This window comes from Nicotiana tabacum, chromosome 17, assembly GCF_000715075.1.
Source record: "Nicotiana tabacum cultivar K326 chromosome 17, ASM71507v2, whole genome shotgun sequence".
Classification (NCBI taxonomy): domain Eukaryota; kingdom Viridiplantae; phylum Streptophyta; class Magnoliopsida; order Solanales; family Solanaceae; genus Nicotiana; species Nicotiana tabacum.
In genome coordinates this window covers 7,217,974-7,236,410 of record NC_134096.1, presented here as the reverse complement: position 1 = coordinate 7,236,410, position 18,437 = coordinate 7,217,974, and the positions used below count along the sequence as shown (strand labels likewise).

General features: G+C 35.7%; 1 long non-coding RNA gene and 1 pseudogene across 1 annotated transcript; one reads left to right on the top strand and one right to left on the bottom strand.

The window, feature by feature from the left end:
• Window positions 1–7,527: 7,527 nt before the first annotated feature.
• LOC142171678 (protein TRANSPORT INHIBITOR RESPONSE 1-like) lies at window positions 7,528–18,006 on the top strand (annotated as a pseudogene).
• LOC107763236 (uncharacterized) lies at window positions 9,448–11,016 on the bottom strand. The gene is made up of 2 exons (XR_001642969.2): window positions 10,564–11,016; window positions 9,448–10,096 (listed from the first exon to the last, which is right to left on the bottom strand). It is a non-coding gene; the product is annotated as an uncharacterized LOC107763236 (long non-coding RNA).
• Window positions 18,007–18,437: the final 431 nt, after the last annotated feature.

The following is an 18,437-nucleotide window of genomic DNA, read 5'->3' as shown; positions in this document are numbered from 1 at the left end:
GTGACTCGTGAGACCTAGGTAACCTAGTGCTCTGATACCAACTTGTCACGACCGGAGATTTTCACCTTCGGAACCATGCTAACGCCTAGCATTTCACTTTCTAGGCAAGCCAACGTTAGAATAATTTTAATCATTTTTAACAATTTAATTAAAGTAATAATAAATAAACTAATAACTACAATAAAATCTGAAAATAAGTGAATAAGCCAAATTAATAGCGATGTCTAAATACTATCCCAGAACTGGTGTCACAAGTGCACGAGCTACTAGAATAATACAAATAAAAGTCTGAATAAAAATAAAGTTGTGTGAAAGAAAATACACAGCTAAGATAAAATAGAAGGGGACTTCATAGCTGCGAACGTCATGCAACTATACCTCAAGTCTCCTCTGAGTACCTGAATCCGGGCAAGTCTACAATACGCAGCTGGGACCAACTTCGGTATCTCCACAAGAAGTGCAGGGTGTAGTATGAGTACAACCGATCCCATGTACTCTGTAAGTGCCGAGCCTAACCTCGACGAAGCAGTGACAAGGCTAAGGCAGGCCGCTTACATTAATCTGTACGCAATAATAATAAAAATAATAATAGAAAGACATGAATAAAAGTAATGCAGGTATCTCATATCAACAATCGAGGCCAATTCGATAGTTACAATCCATCATTTCTTTAATCAATTTAGTTGCGGCGTGCAACCCGATCCCACAATATAATTATTCTCATATCTGTTGCGACGTGCAACCCGCTCCCCAAACAATATCAATTATCAATACTTACGGATGAAATTTCTTCAAATTATAAGACAACAAGACATACAATAATTATGATTTATTTAGGAAACAAGCAGGGACAAGTAGCAAATAAATGTGGAATCGTGGAGGAATTAGACAACTATATATATAAAATGGAAAATATCAAATAGCAATTATGACACATAAGTCAAATAAGCATGTAGCACTTAAAGCATGAATTCAGGGCATAATATTAAGCAATGAGGATAAGAGAAACAATTAATAAAACAATTAAGTCATGAAATAAAGCAATTTATGAAATACGGATAAACAAGGAAATAAGAAATTTGACAATGTATAGACACTCGTCACATCACCTATACGTCGTTACACATGAAATTCACATAACATATAGTTCAAGGGTTCTATTCCCTCAAGTCAAGGTTAACCACGATACTTACCTTGCTTCGCAATGGAAGTGACCACTCGACCACAAATTTTCCTTTCGAATTAGTCTCCAACCCAATCAAGCATATCAATTTATTGGCCAACAATTCAATTGGAGCTTTATAAATTATTCACAATTCGAAAAATACTTAGTTTAAGTCATTTTCAGAAAAGTCAATCGAAAGTTAACGTGGGGACTATTTTTTGGAACCCGACAAAAATTCACAAAATTTGAACACCCGTTTTGATATGATTTCAACCATATAAAAATTATAGAATTCCGACATCGGATCGCCTTTCAAATCTTCATTTGTCATTTTTGGAAGAATTTACAAAAAAAACCCATTTCCTTCCATTCAATTCACTAATTAATGATGTAAATAAGTATGAAATCAAGAAATATAACTAATTTCGGATAAAGAATACTTAACCAATTCAAAATCATGAAAACTTATTTTGAAATCGCCCAAAACCGAGGTCTAAAACTCTAAAAATGAACAAAAATGCCAGACTCCGAACTTATGCATTCTGTCCAGGCGAATCGCATGTGTGAAATGCGACTTGTCTCATTGTTTCCAAGGAAAGCTTTGAAGTATCAGCCTTCAGTAAATGGATCATACCTTTCTGTACAAATGTCCAAATGATGAATGGTTTACCTTTCATATTTTGATCATCTCTAAATTCCTTATAGATTGCGGAATATAAGCTTCCAAATTCAGCCATGTGCAACATAAATTTTCTCACGATGCACACTACCAAGAAAAATAATTGCAGTACCAGTCTTCAGTAAATCAATCATAGCTTTCTGTGCAAATGTTCAAATAATAAAATATTTATATTTCTGGAAACTAGACTCGAAGGGCTACAACTTTTATATTTAGATCATCTCCAAATACCTTACAGATTACGAGATATAAGCTTCCAACATCAGCCCTGTGCAGTAGAAAGTTCTCGCGATGCACACTGCTGTAGCCAAAAACCAGCAATTAAAAATAGCCTAGAAATGGCCTGAAACTCGTCTGAAACTCACCCGATCCACTCGGGACCTCGTCCAGTTATACAAACCAGTCTCGTAACATAACGAGTACCTACTCGAGGTCTCAAATCACGTCAAACAACGTCAAAACTACAAATCACAACTCGATGCAGACTTAAGAGTTTATGAAATTTTAAATTTTATAACTCGCGCTAAAACGTGTTAAATCAATACGGAATCACCTCAAATTTTACAGGTAAGTCTCAAATGATATAACGGAGCTATTCTAGCTCTTGGAAACTCAATCCGAGTCTGATATAGATAAAGTCAAATCTATGGTCAAACTTTCGAAATCTTTAACCTTTAAGTTTCTAGTTTTCGTCAAATGTCAATAATTCGAGTTAGGGACTTCCGAATTTGATTCCGGGCATACATCCAAGTCCAAAATCACAATACGGACCCACAGGGATCGTTAAAACATAAATCCGGGTCCATTTACTCAAAATGATGACCGAAGTTAATTTAAGTGAGTTTTAAAACACTATTTCATATTTTTATCAATTTTTCACATAAAAGTTTTTCGAAAAAATATACTGACTGTGCACGTAAGTCGAGGAATATTGAATGGTGCTATTCGAGGTCTCGGAGTACAGAATTGAATGTTAAATTTAAAAATGACCTATCGGGTCATCACATACACCCAAGGTATTGCATAGGGAATTCTGAAGATGTGACACCAGTGATTCTACCCACCTCTGTAACTGTATCATCGCGAGAATTTGAATGCATAAAGAAACCCGACTTATGTTTATTTACCAATTAGCGTGAGAATTTTTCATAGATTTTCAAATTAGCCATTATCATCTTCAAAGATTCTGGATCATTAGAGGAGAACAAAACAGTGTCATCCACATAGGATAAATGAGTAATAATAGGATCTTTCCTATCAATAACATAAGGAAAAGATCTTTCCAGAATCGAATTTCGACCCCAATATCAATAAAGTCAACTCCCGGTAAAACTTTCTAAATAAAATCTTCCATTTTTCAACTTTTGCCAAAATGCGTCGAATTATTAGACGGACTAAGTACCATACATTTGAGAGGGTTCTCCATACTCTGTCTATCCATAGTTCATTAAATATAAGTTGTCTAAGTACTTGGCATAGATAGTCTCATTCAACTCTGTCATAAGCCTTTGTCATGTCAAGCTTCAGTACTACATTTCCATGTTGCTTTGGTTTTTTGATGCTATATACCATCTCCTGAGTCAACATAATATCTTTTGTGATTGATATCCATTTAATAAAACATGTTATGTTAGGAGAGATCATTTTCTACATCAATGGGTCCAGTCTTCAATTCAACAACTTTGAGATGATCTTGCAAGTGAAGTTACTCAGACATATTGGTCTGAGTTCACTAAACAGTTGTGGGCACCCCACCTTAAGTATGAGTACAAGGCATGTATGTGTGAATGCCTTTGGTAATTCAGTACCTGCAAAAAAATCAAGTAGCATTAGAAAAATGTCATTCCTGATGATCTCCAAACAAGAATGCTAGAACTTTCCTGACATTCCACCAGGTCCTAGTGCACTATGGCTGCACATCGACATCACCACATCCCTTATTTCCTCCATCGTAGGATATCATTCAGTGCGAAATTCTCTTCACTCCCTATAATCTTTGGTAGTAGTTTCACTGGTGATAGGTCTCTATTATGTATTTTCGAGAAAATTATTTCTAAAACAAATCCACAACTTCATTGGCTATGTCTTCCTCTCATTCAATTCAATTGCCATTCCCCTTCCTTATTTTCTTAGGAGAAAGTATCTTCTTCCTTCCCTTTACAACTGAATGAAAAAAATTGGAATTGACTTTACCCTCTACAAATCATCCAATCCCAGCTTTCTGTTTCCAATAATTCTCTTCTTTCTTTACTGCTCTAATCACTTTCCAAAAGTCTAGGAATTTAAAATATTTAATAGGTTCCTTACTCATGGAAATCCCTTCGATGAATAGAGGGAAATGATCATAACCAGTTCTAACTAAGTGTGAGACATTTGTAGTAGCAAACTGATTCATCCATTCTTGATTCAACAGCACTCTATCCAATCTCTTCCAAAATCTCCTATTAGGACTCCATCCTTTACACCAAGTAAAATTGGAGCCAGTATACCCAACATCCATCAGGTCACAGTATATGATACACTGTAAAAAAAAAACCATACTTTTAGCCATTCTATGTAGACTTTCTCCCATTTTTCCATATGATGAAGAATGCAGTTAAAGTCTCCAGCCACAATCCAAGGTATCTTATAAGTATCAGATATAAGCTTAAGATTATCCCATTGGACTTCTCTCTCACTTGCTTTACATTTAGCTTAAACAAATGACATCAAAAGAGAACTTCCATCCACTGTCACTTCACATGTAACTTGTTGCTCATCATACTGCACCACCTGACATACCACTAGTTCATCCCAAAATATCCATATCTAACTATTAACATTGGAGAATACATTTGCATAGCCCAACATTCTTTTGTATTGGTCCAATTTTTCAACCTTGTAGAAAAGTTTTGATATTGCAATAATTGGAAATTTCTAGCTTCTAATCATTTGTCCAAGTCTCTTAAGGGCACCCATAAGTTTTATGCTCCTAAAATTTCAAAAAAGAGACTTAATCATGATAGACTTATTTAGAGAGTTTTTGACCTTGTGATAAGCTCAGAGGGTGTTTGTTGGATTGCCTTCCACCCCTTCCTCTTTTTGAACCAGTACCTTCCTTTGGATTTGAGCTACCTCTAGGTGACGGATGAGCCTTGCCAAGTACTTCATCCACTGCCATTGCAAAGTTTTCATTTGGGTTAGTTTGAGGAGCAAACGCTTCAATAAGTGACTCCATATTCTCATCACTATCTTCACTATTGCCTTCATTGTTATCCTTATTGTCAACACTAGCATAGTCACCACTATCTTCTAAGCTTTCACCATCCTCATAATCATCCTCTTTTGCACTATCCTCTTCATCCTCAAATGACTCGGACAGTTCTTCTGGACTCTCCTTGTCAATCTCAAGTTTCTTCTATGAGGTCTCCAAGTTGGTTCCACATATTAACTTGTTGAAAGCATTTTGCATTTGTCCAAGATCAATAACATGAGATGTGGTCGCTTCCTCCCTTTGTCTACTTAGCCTCTCCTTTACAATTGAGGTCTTCTTATTGTTAACATTTTTCTTTGTACTTGTGTCAACATTATTTTTCTCCATAAGAGTAGTAGGTGTTGTGTTTCTACCCTTCATGTGTCTTGCTAATTCCTTAAGAGTCATTTCAAGTGACTCGTGAACTATTTCTTCTAATGTAGCCTGATCTTCCCTAGTGTTCATTGACTTCTCTACCTCCTAATCTTCCTTCCCCATCCTCATATTTTCCATTTTATTGCCCTCTATCTCCTGTCTAGAAATATTTGTATTTGCCTCTACTTCCTCATTTTGTACATTTGACACTTGTTGTTCTTGCCATTTGACTTGTTTGTTTTCCTTGTTTATTCTCTTTTGTTTTCTCTGCTTATTTGGATTCTTTGTGGATATCTTTTCCTGACTCCCCTAAATTTCCTTTCCCCTGAATGTCTCATTCATCTCCTCTAGAATTTTATCAACTTCATTACCCTTGCTTGGAACTTCTACTATACTCTTTTATGAATGTGTGATGCTTGGTTCCTTGAAAACTACCCCATTACTCTTCCTGCTATTGTGTTTGTTAGTTTGTGTGATGTGTGGTTTGCTAGTGGTTACTTATGGTTTTGCTTTTGTTGGATTATCTCTTGTTTTCCTTCTTCTGCTTACACTCTGAAAATCATCCTCCATCTCTGTGACATTGGCAGTGACCTGCTTTTCTTCCACTTGAGCTTTGTTCCTCTCATACCTTATTTTATTTCTACAATGACTTTCCAAATGGCCCTGCATGAAACAATATTGACAATAGATAAGGTCACCCCAATATTCAATATTCAGCCATACCCCAACTTCCTTGCCATCTAAAGTGTTGAACCCAAGCCATAACTCATCTAACTTTGGTTTTAGCAAGTCAATTTCAACTTTCATCTTAGCTGTATTTCCTCTAGACTTGGAATATGTGGCCATATCAGGAGCTACAAAAGTCCGAATTCCAATTACCATTCTAGAAACAACGTGCCACCTGAATAGATGCCATGGCAACTGATGTATTAATATTCAAACTGGAACAATAGATGTTTCCACTTCTGGCCTAAAATCTAGGGTCTATTTCATGATTTTCATTGGGGCTATTCCAATATTCACAAATGATCAAGTTCCCACATAAGTAAAATCAACTTCATTATCATAATCTAGATATACATGCTAATAATCAAAATATGAAATTATAACAGTTCCCCTAAGCTGAAATTGACTAACTAACTCTCTCCTTATGTCATCCATCGTTGGTTTTCCCCAATAAAACTTCCCAATAACGGTAAATTTATAATATTGAGAAAGATTCACAAAATAATCAACAGCAATGAAAAAGACAATCATTTTTCCAAGATGCATACCATGTTCGATTGAAACTGGATTTTACCTGAATTCCCAATTGCCAACTTTGCCTGAACATCAGCCGAAAAGATGGTTTGGAAGTACCTAGATTGTTTTTTCTATTCATAGATATGGTAGATATTCTAATCCCAACACCATGTGGATACATAGATATTGCACTCTGTAATTGATTTGATGTTGGCCTAGTCAGATTAGCACCCATCTGTTCATTCCCATTTGGAGCCTCTGATGCATTTGCCTTCTTATTGTGATTAATCTATCAAAGTTTAATGATACCTTCGGGAAATTCTAAACTGAACTTTTACTATTGTGGTTAGTCTTTGCTGCTTGAGAATCTGGAACTTCATCTTCCATCTTCGATTGCCCATAAGGCTCTTGTTTATGTGTTTCAAAATCATTGTTGTTGCTATTATTTTCGAGATGTACCTCTAATTGAGAACTAGTGGATTTCTCCACTTCCTTCATGAATTTGGGGTTTCCAGATTTGGTGGTCGGAAGAAATTTGGTGGTGGTGGTAGGTGGGTTTAAGCTACGTGTCGATGTGGGAATTGATTAGGTTAGTTGTCACTTTTTCACTAGGTGTGGGCTTTGATAGATCTGGTGGGTCATGAGGTGGTTGGTCATTGGGGTGGGTCATAGTGAGAGAAAATTTAGAGAGAAGGGAGAGAAAATCTTTTTGTTTTTCTGATCTTCAATTTCCTGTGTCATCAATTTCCACTTAATGTGATACCAATTTCTCTGTTAACTTTTGCATTTTGATATTTTCCCGGTGGATTTCAGAATAGTACTGTAGCGCGAGCTATGCATAGTACTTATTTAAGCAACGTATACATTTCTATTATCGAGTTGATTCTCTCCCTCTGTAGACCGCCTACTTAGTTACTATTGTAAGGAATTGTCCTAACATGGTCTTATTTTGTTTGTGTATAATCAAGCCTCAAAATCCTGATTACTTAACCATTGGACCACTTGAAGATGGTATTGGGGAAATTGTGCAACACTGCAAGGAATTGCATTGACTTTTGCTTTATGTCCTCCTTACAGATTGTATGTTTGACTACATTGCGGTCCATGCTAAGAAGTTAGAGATACTTTCCATAGATTTTGCTGGGGATAACGATCTAGGCCTTCACTACGTGCTCTCTACTTTTTAAAGCCTCAGTAAGTTGGTTGGAGGCATATTGTGGTTGTTTCGCTACTTCTGTCAGCCTTTCACCTCTATTGAGTAATGCCTTAGTCGCAGCATCAAGGTCTGAGTTGAATTGAGCGAGGGCAGCCACTTCGCGATATTGTGCCAATTCCAGTTTTGAACTACTACAGACTTATTTCATAGTTTTCAACTGATCGGCAAACCCGATGTGACTGACATCAAAGATTTCCCTTTTTGCACTGAGGCTATGTTGGCCAATGCTACAAAACTTGAGACTATGGTTCAATAAGTTTTGGGGCATATAAGCTGCTAGGTCATAAGTTACCAGAGCTTAATGTTGAAGTTATAGATGAGAGGGGTGATCTGTAAATGAGACCAGAAAGTTGTGTTATCGATAAACTTTACATATATAGGACAGTGGCATGATGGAGGTTTGACGCCCCTAACTTGAAAGTACAAGGGGGCGAATTGTAAAAATTCTTTAGTCGACTAACTTTGTTCTTAGTTGACTACCAAGGTTCTACAGACAAAAGTTAGTACAAGAAATAAAAGTAACGGAGAACAATAAAAATAAACATGAGAGATAGAGATTTTTATACTGGTTTGTGTACCGATATGGAAACTACATCCAGTTGCCTTGGGTCATAAGGGTTCTCTTAAATCTTCAATTGAACAACTATATATGTTGTTTTCTTCACGTTTACCACAAACGAATTACAAATGAATTCTTGACACAACCTTTCAATCAATTTCTTTTTTCTCTCTATCTTTTGAGACACTAGTAAGCTTAGGAATACAGTATTTTTTAAGAAGTAGAAAGATTGAAAACTTGTATGAAAGTTGCGTAAAATCCCAAGTCCTTTCTTCTCTTCTTATATAGAGCTTGATGAAGTTGTTGGTTCCTTTCTGTAAGATTTTGGAAAATCGTTGATTAAATGATTTTCCTTTTGAGTCAATGTATTCTAAGAGTAGGACCCAAGGGTTGCCTCTTGAATACAACACACGAAGCAAGGCCAGATTCATCCTTAGTTAATATGCTGGATTTGCCTTGAACTTCTTTCCAATCACTGAAGTTGAGTCTTTCGTTGATTTTGCACAATTTATTGATTCCCTTTCCTTCCTTGATAGTCTTTTGTCTATTTTTCATATTGATTGATTCACTTTCCTTCTTTATTTTCCTGATGTACGCACTTGATAGAAGGATTTGAATGTGATAGTTGTGGTTGTACCTTCCTTTGTTTCTTTCCTACCCTGATGCACTTTCCTTCTTGTGATTTGAATAGTTAGCCTACACACGTGGTAGATACATTACTAGAGAGTGTTTAACTTTTGTTTTGAGTCATCGTTGAAATTCGAAACCTAACAATCTCCCACTTTTTTGACAATAAATAAAAGAGTTTCAAGGATTTTGTAATGTTTTCCTTCACATTGTATCCTTTTATATGCTGTGCTCCCTGGTCTTCATCCTCCCCCTATCTAGCCCCCCTGTCTTTATACTCTTTTTCTTCTCCCCCTTTGATATCAATAAAAAATAACAAGAGAAGATACATAGAAAATGATAGATAATGACATAAAATAACCATCATGTAGTACTTATATATACAACCAAGTAGTCATAGTTGAAACATCCCAGACAACAATTCCTTCCAAGGAAATACTTTAGAATGTTGATCGCTTTGGTGTAGAAATTATTATAAGAGGCATCAATCTCCTTAGTGACTTTAATCGAATGATCAGTGACATCCTGCATAGCCCTGATCCTTTGTCTTTTTGTGGTCTGAAGATTGATTCTTAATCTAGCCACATCTGCTCCAGTTTCCTTTGTTACTTCCCAGATTTTGCCTACTTGTTCCTGCATAGTGGTTAGCAAATCCTTGATACTTACAATATTTTGATGCATTAGCAACAACTGATCTGAGGATGAAGATTGTTTGACTTCAGACATAATTCCTCAAGTACCATGTTATGTTGGGGTTGTAGATTCTGGGGGTTTTTCTTTCTTGACCCAAGTCCCTTTAACTAAGGTGTACCCCATCATAGCAATTGTTGTTTTGTCATAAGTGCTAGAGAAGATCTTAGGGGAAAAGGGAGATAAATCCACTTTCATCACTTGCAAAATATGAGAGATTAGTAGGCCATAGGGCAAACTGTTCGCAGAGGAAGAGACATCCCTAATACTCTCAAGCATGAATTGACGTATCCAGGTGAACCAATCAATAGCTTTTTCCATTAATAAGACAGTACAAAACAAACACGTGTATGATAGACAAGGTGCTAAGGGACCCAATGCAAGGTAGGAGGGTGGTAACAATAATGTGGGCTAACACAGAATGCTCAAAAGTTTAGGTTCTTGCGACCTATATCAGGGGAGTTTTAGATAGAACACTTTTTGCATCCTCAAAAGATACTTTAATATCATCAGGCCACGAATGTTGTACAAAGAAACTATACCCAAGAAACTTAGTTGAAAAGATATTTTCAAACTGATAATAATCAAGAATGATGCAAGTCCCAAGAACCATAAATTCCAAATCATCTTTGTCATCCACAAACAAGTTTGCATATAACATACGCACAAGATTTTCATAAATGGTATCACCAACAATAGCAAATTGAGATAAGAGTTTTTGAGTTTCAAACACAGAGACAACATCACAATGAGAATTCTTCATAGATTTTAAACTTACAGTGCATCCATAAGAAATCGACTTCCCTTTGTAGGCAACCAATTAGGACTTCTCCTCAGGACCATAGAAGTTCATTTTGTCCTCGGAGCCTAAATCCATGCTTTTGATTTTCCCTTTCTTCTGTGATGATTGTTTGAGATTCGACTCCATTAGTCGTTTGCTGGTCCCTTTTTGAGTAATGAGAATTTCTTCCAGATAATTACTAGATTCTTCTTCAAAACACTTGATGATCTGAGCCCTTCGACGATTCAATGTCAACATGTTCATCAGTGTGGGTAATTTTGTTTTAACTGGTGACTTCTTCGAGGCATCGGGAAAGATGGAGAGGGTTTGGATTTAGCCATGAGAAGAAAACATGGTTTCTGAGAGTGTGTGTGAGTAAGATATGAACGAGGGGGTGTCTAATAAAGAGAGATGGGTGATGAAAATTTGCCTCAATTAGAGAGAGACGTGTGAAAGACAACTGAAAAGTTGCCTTCTAGATACACATCGTCAATCTCATAATTAATGCATGCAAAGAGTAAACAAATCAATAAAAGATATTTTGGGCGGAAATTTTAAAACATTGTAAAAGAATTTCGAAACAAATATGGAACTAATGATAATTATAAGGAAATTGAAAATATACCTATTTTATCGCAAAAGGAACAAAATCTTTCTTCAAGCAGAGGTTTTGTAAAAATATCGGCAAGCTAATTTTCAGTGTTAACGAATAAAAACAAAATATCACCTTCTGCAAAATGATCACGAATAAAATGATGCTTGATTTCAACGCACTTAGCTCTAGAATGATACACATAATTTTTAGAAAGACAAATAGCACTAGTATTGTCACACATAATTTGAACAATTTGAGATGGAAATCATAATCTAAAAGTTGATGCATAATCCATAGAACTTGTGTACAACAGTTGCATACAACCAGATATTCTACTTCACTAGTAGACAAGATAACATAATTTTGTTTCTTTCTATGCCAGGAAATAAGTGATTTTTCCAGCAACTGACAAGTTCCCTTCGTACTTTTTCTGTCAATTGTCACCTACAACATCTGCATCTGAGAAACCTTTAAGATAAAAAAATATTTAATCTTTCATACCATAGTCCATAGTCGACTGTTCCTATCAGTTATTTAATAATTCGTTTAACAAGAGTTAAATGAAACTCTTTGGGAGCTGAATGATACCTTGCGACTTACAAATGATGAACATAATATCTGGTCGACTTGCAATAAGATAAAGTAAATATCCAATCATACCTCGATACATTATTTCATCAACACTCGTACCATTTATCTCTTCATCAATGATGGTTGACAGACTCATGTGAGTCCCTATAGCTTTGGTATCGGACATACCAAACTTCTTATAAGCTCTTTTGTGTACTTTGTTTGGCTGATTAAAGATCCCTTTTTAGGATTGCTTGATTTGCAGCCTAAGGAAGATTGTGAATTCTCCCATCATGTTCATCTAAAATTATCCTTTCATGATATTTGAAACGTCTTTGCATAATTCTAAGTTAGTACTTCCAAAAATAAGATCATCAACGTAAATTTTTACAATCAAATTTCCTTTGTCTGAATGTTTAATGAAAAGAGTGGTGTCAATATTACTTCGATTAAAGCCATGATTGACTAAGAAAGAGCTTAGCCTTTCATACCATACTCTAGGAGCTTATTTAAGCCCAAATAGAGCTTTAGAGAACTTGTAGACATGGTTCGGAAAAGGCTCATTTACAAACCATGTGGGTTGCTTGACTTTCATACTTCCTTAGATATAAATCCATTTAAGAATGCACTTTTTACATCCATCTAAAATAATCTAAAGCACTTGTGAGTAGCATAATCTAGTAGAATAATAATTGATTCTAGCTGGCAACTGGAGAAAATATATCTTCATAATCAATTCCTTCTTGTTGAGAGTATTCTTGAGCGACCAATCGGGATTTATTTCTTACTACTTAGCCGGACTCATTTAGCTTATTCCTGTAGACCCATTTTGTTCCAACAATGGATGCATTAGGAGGTTTAGGAATAAGCTCCCATGCCTTTTTTTAATTGATCAAGTTCCTCTTGCAATGCACTTATCCAGCAGTCATCTCCAAGGGCCTCATCTACCTTTTTAGTTCAAACTATGAGATGAGAGAAATATTTGAAGTCTGCTTTTGCGATCTTCTAGTTTTCATGCCTTCTTGAGGAACAACAATGATAAATTTATGGGGATATCTAGGTTCACTTTTCCATTCGTTTGGTACAATTGTAGTTGTTTCCTTTTCAATAGGAATTGATGATTCAGGTGTATGTGATTCCTGATTTCCATGTGACTGTCAGTCGAATGATGTTGCTGATCAGCGACTCCTTCATTAGTGTCCTCAATTGCTTGAACAGATTTTAGAAATATAGTAATTTCCTCATCATCAGGAATTTTCTCATTCCTCGAAGAGGGGTTAGTATCAATAAACACAACATGAACAGATCTTTCAATAGATAAGGTTCGTTTATTGTAAAATCTATATGCTCTACTTGATAGAGAGTATCCGAGAAAAATATGTTCGTCACTTTTTGGATCAAACTTACCGAGGTTGTCCTTTCTGTTATTGTGAATAAAGCATTTGCATCCAAATGAGTGAAATCAACTAATGCTAGGTCGTTTACTTTTCCACAGCTCATAGGGAGTCTTTCTGAGAATAGGTCTTATTACACACCTGTTGATAATATGACATGCAATCCTTATTGCTTCTGCACAGAAGTGGTGTGTAAGTGAGTTTTCTACAATCATAGTTCTTGTCATATCTTGAAGAGTTCTATTTTTCTATTCCACTACTCCATTTTATTGTGGTTATCCGGGGGATGAGAAGTTGTGGGAGATTCCCTGGTTATTGCTGAAATTTTCTAATACTTTGCTTTCAAATCTCCTCTATGATCACTTCTTATGGAAGAGATATAATATCCTCTTTCTCGCTGAACCTTTTTGCAGAAGACTTCAAAATTCTTCAATGCTTCATCTTTATGACTCAAGAAAATAACCCAGGTAAATCGAGAAAAATCATCTAATTTAACAAAAGTACATTTTCTACCACCAATGCTAGCAGTCCTGGTTGGGCCAAAGAGATCTATGTGCAACTGTTGAAGAGGTTTTGTAGTAGAAACAACGTCTTTGATTTTGAAAAAAGATCTGGTTAGTTTACCTAATTGACATGCATCACAAATATGATCTTTTGAAAAGTCTAATTTTGGAAGACCAGTGACGAGATCCTATTTAGAAATTTTTTGAATAGTATGCATGTTAGCGTGACCAATATTTCTATGCCATACCCAAGGATCACCATTTATAGAGACTAGATGGAGTTGATTTGACATTATATCAATATTACAAAGGGTGTATACATTACTATCTCTACTTTCATATAGAATGGTTTTACTTGATTCGTCTTCAATGATTTACCCTTTCTTTATAAAACGAACTGCATAATCATTGACACATAGCTGGTTAATGTTGAGCATGTTGTATCCAGGTTCATCCACAAGGTAGACTTTTTCCACATTGTAAGATGAGTTGAGGGGGACTTTTTCAATACCAATTACATTCCCTCTTGATTTGTCTCCAAAGGTGACTGACCCACCATCAAGTTTAGTGATTGTTTTGAAAATTTGTTTGTCACCTATCATGTGCTGGAACACGCGCTATCAAGATACCATTTTCCTCTTCGATTCTTTTTGTGATGTTCCTGCATAAAAAATGTACTTATTTTTAGGTACCCAAGCTTGCTTGGGTTCTCATTAGTTAGTTTTCTAGTTGTTTGCTAGATTTGATGCCTTAGGTCGCCAAACCCAGCTTCTATTGTTCCTAAACCTACAATGATTAGATATATGACCAGACTTTCCACAATAAAAGCAAGAGGCACCATTAAAATTCTAAGGGATTTTTTCCCTTTCATCTCTAAACTGAGCGAATACATGATGAAGAATTGTTTGCCACAAATATGTTTTATGAGGAGTTGAATGATATGATTTTATAGAACTATGGTTAGTGGATTTTTATAATCCATTCAGTTGTAATTGAAGTTCACGAACTTCTTCTTGAAGCATGTCTCTTTTAATTTCACATACTTCTAGTTTTAGTTCCCATCCTTTCTTTTCTCGTTGAATCTTTCAAAGTTCGTGTAGAACTTTTTCAATATCTGCAAGATCAATATCAATAAATTCTTGAAGTTCATTTCATTTAGGACACATAGGTGAGCGTACCTCACTTGTTCCTTCATTTACTTCCTCGTGGTCGGATTTTTCTTCATCTCTGATCGCCATGAAACACATATTGGGTATCTCCTCAGGATCAGATCCTTCTTCATCGTTCCATGCTCCAAAAAATTTCTTCTTTCGATAATTTCTGTTGAGTTTCTTTTTCAGTTCAGGGCATTCTGCTTGAATATGATCATGTTTTCCACATTTATAGCATCTTCCATCATTCTTGTCGTTTTCATTCACTGGTTTTTTCCATTCCTGAAGTTTGTTTTGCCTCTTCTGCTATTTCGATTTCTTCTCAACATGCTTGATACTACTTTGGAGAGCATAGCTATGTTCTCCTCCTCCTCCTCCTCTTCTTCTTCTTCTTCTTCTTCTTCTTCTTCTTCTTATGATGATGATGATGATGATGATGACGACTCAGGCAATGTTGTTTTAAACGCAGCGGTTTTCTTTTTGTCTTCTTGCACTCGTCTATTCAAGTGAGTCTTTTCAAAGACAATAATATCACCTCTGAGTTCATCATCAGTGGCGGACCCAGGATTTCAAGCAAGCGAGTTCAAAAAAAAATAATGTTAATACCAACAAGTAAGATTTGTCTGATGCCTTTTTTACATTAAATTCATAATGCTATCACAAAATGAACTTTAAAAAGTTGTAGTCAACATCCCTTTTTCCTATAAAAGAAAGTTGAACAAAAAATTTAAAATATTTAACAAAGACTACTTACTTTAAGTAAATATATTAACAATTTATCTATTCAATTTAAAAAAATTATTTTAAAGAATTTCACCTTTGTTACTTTAACTAAAAATGTATTTACCCAGTTTAGAAACCTTCTAGACTCTAGAAATTGGGAAAAATCTAAAATATGTAACGAAAAAAGTCGCTAATTTACAAATAAAGAGCTATGACTTAAGCTAAACTAGTATAAATTTACAAGAGAAGAGAGCTTATAAAGTAAATTAATAATTTTAATGTAACATAAAATAAACAATTCAAGTTGAACTAACAAATTATAAACAATTTAAAATTTGCACTTGCATATTTTAGCAAAAATAATGTAAATTTTCATTTTGTAGAAAAGTTTGATCCTTATAAAGTAAAATAAACTGTAAAATATTTCCTACTAGATTTTAGTAAAGAGATGAAATGTAAAATAAAAATAAAGTACAAAAATAGAGATAAAAACTAAAGCACATAGAGGAAAATGAAGAATCAACTAACAAGGGTAAGTATTTATTAGTCCGCCTACAAAAACTAGGGGAAAAAAACTACCCAAGTGCTGCAGTCAAGTTTCGAACTCACGATCTACACAAAAGTTTGAACCCGCTTGACCATCTTTCCAAAGGATCATTTCCTATCAAGTAGGTTCAACAAAGGGTTATATCTGTGTTTTACAGAATTTAACCTATATAAAATACCAAAAATTTTCAAAGAAGCGGGTTCATGTGAACCCTTTTGGCTCTAGGTGAGTCTGCCCATGTTCATCATATAACATTTTATCAAGGTCTAGGCATTCCAATGTAATGACTTTGGGTTTCCAAACTGTAGGTTGACTTCTCAATATTTTCTTGACTTGTTCTCCATTTTTGAATGGTGTACCAAAGGATTTCAGGTCTCCAACAATTTTGCTGAATCGAGAGAATATCTCTTCCACTGATTCTCCATCCTTCATTTGAAATAGTTCATAGCCATGAACCAGTAGATTTATTCTTGTTTATTTGACCTTGTTTGTTCCTTTATAGGTAACTTCTAGTTTGACCCATATGTGCTTCGCAGTCTCATAGCTTGAGATCTTTTTATATTCTTCACCACTTATTGCATTATACATGAGGTTCTTGGCTTTGGCATTTACTTGCACCATATCAGTATGTTCGTCACTATAATCATCTAAGTCTAGTGGATCAGAAGATACCCAGCCTTCAGTAGTTTGGTCCTTTTTTCCTTGTGGCGTGGGGAGATCTCCCTTTTTTTATGACACGCCAGACTTTGATATCATATGACTTTGCATATGGTTCCATACGCACTTTCCAATGTGATAAATACTGTCAATTGAAGTAGGTAGCCTGACTTGTGATGTTCCTTCTTTAAATAGTACTCCAACAACAATGTTTGTTCACAAGATTTTTTACTCACATTGCTTTTAAGCAAATAATTTCTTTTGAGTGTGAGACTTGCTCTAATATCAATTGAGAGTACAAGGAGGGAGGGTGAATTGTAAAAATTCTTTAGTCGACTAACTTTGTTCTTAGTTGACTACCAAGGTTCTGCAGACAATAATTAGTACAACAAATAAAAGTAACTGAGAGTAATAAAAATAAATAGGAGAGACATAGATTTTTATACTAGTTCATGTACTGATGTAGCACGTATATCCAGTTCCCTTGGGTCACAAGGATTCTCTTAGATCTTCAATCGAACAATTACAAAATGAGAGTGTGATTTTCTTCACGTTTACCACAAACGAGTTACAAATAAATTCTTGACACAATCTTTCAATCGCTTTCTTTTTTCTCTCTGTCTTTTGCGACACTATTAAGCTTAGGAATACAATGTTTTTGTAAGAAGTAGAAAGATTGAAAACTTGTATGAAAGTTGCGTAAAATCCCAGTCCTTTCTTCCCTTCTTATATAGAGCTTAATGACGTTGTTGGTTCATTTCTACGAGATTTTGGAAAATCGTTGATTATATAATTTTTCTTTTGAGGTAATGTATTCTAAGAGTAGGACCCAAATGTTGCCTCTTGAATCCGGTCTACGAATCAGGGCCAGATTCATACTTAGTTAATATGTTGGATTTGCCTTGAACTTATTTCCAATCACTGAAGTTGAGTCTTCCGTTGATTTTGCACAATTGATTGATTCCCTCCTCCTTCCTTGATAGTCTTCTGTCTATTTTGCATAGTTGACTGATTCACTTTCTTTCCTTGTTTTCCTGATGTACGCACTTGATAGAAGGATTTGAATGTGATAGTTGCCATTGGACCTTCCTTTGTTTCTTCCCTACTCTGATGCACTTTCCTTCTTATGATTTGCATAGTTAACCTGCACATGCGATAGATACATTAGTAGAGAGTGTTTAACTTTTGTTTTTAGTCATCACTGAAATTCGAAATTTAACATAACTTTGTTTGGATAATTGATGAAGATGCAACATCAACGCGATACAGTAACGGGAATTGCTCTGTGGCTTCTGTTTAGGAAGGGTGCAGGTATTAGTTCTATGTTAATCTTTCTCATGCATTTATTTGCCCGGGCCTTGTGTATTTGCACTGCTGGTTGTGGTGGTAACATTGGGAGCTAAAAGTTATGGAGAGGATCGAAGCTCATATCCCATAAATTTTACCATTTGTTGAAAGACTTCACAGCAATTAGTTCAGTATTATCACAGGCGAAAAGTGCAAAAAGGATTGGTGCTTTAAGCACAAGGCGCAAATAAAGCGTGATGTCACGGGCCCATTTCCTTACATTGGGTAGCGGCACCTGCTCCGCCCGTGCGGCGCCCGCGGACTCCCCATTCGTGCCGCGGGCCAGCCTTTGTCATCCTCGTCCCAGGATTTCCCAAGCACGATCCTGTGCCTGTAGGTCGGGGCCTCGCCCCGACTTGTGCCGCCCGTAAGATGCCTAGGCCA